Below are 342 nucleotides of genomic sequence, written 5' to 3' on the forward strand. Positions count from 1 at the left end.
CCCCCTTTCTTCCCGCTCTCTGTGATTCCTTTCTCCCTCTGCTCTTTTTCTCTGCTGGCCTCATGCTTTTTCACGGTCCGTTGCCCTCACCTGCTATCCCTGCTTCTGTGTTCACCCAAGAATGTTTGTGGGACACCTGAAGGAGGCTGGCCTGGGTCCGGGAAGTCGGACACCCTCTGGGAGCTGCTTCTTTCTTTCTGCTTCCTGCCCCGGTTTCTCTGGGGCTCCTCTGTCCTCTCTTCCCTCCCTCTCTCTGATCTACTCTTTCTTCTCCTTGTCCTCTTTCTTCTGCTTGTCCTCTTTTTTCTTCCTCTCTCTTCTTCCCTTTCCTCTCCTTGCCTG

General features: G+C 53.8%; 1 protein-coding gene across 1 annotated transcript in view; it reads left to right on the forward strand.

The window, feature by feature from the left end:
- MROH2A (maestro heat like repeat family member 2A) overlaps window positions 1-342 on the forward strand; it is a 57526-nt gene that overhangs the window by 16494 nt on the left and 40690 nt on the right. The gene's annotated exons all lie outside the window — the stretch shown is intronic.

This window comes from Cebus imitator, unplaced genomic scaffold (genome assembly GCF_001604975.1).
Source record: "Cebus imitator isolate Cc_AM_T3 unplaced genomic scaffold, Cebus_imitator-1.0 Scaffold106, whole genome shotgun sequence".
NCBI classification, from domain to species: domain Eukaryota; kingdom Metazoa; phylum Chordata; class Mammalia; order Primates; family Cebidae; genus Cebus; species Cebus imitator.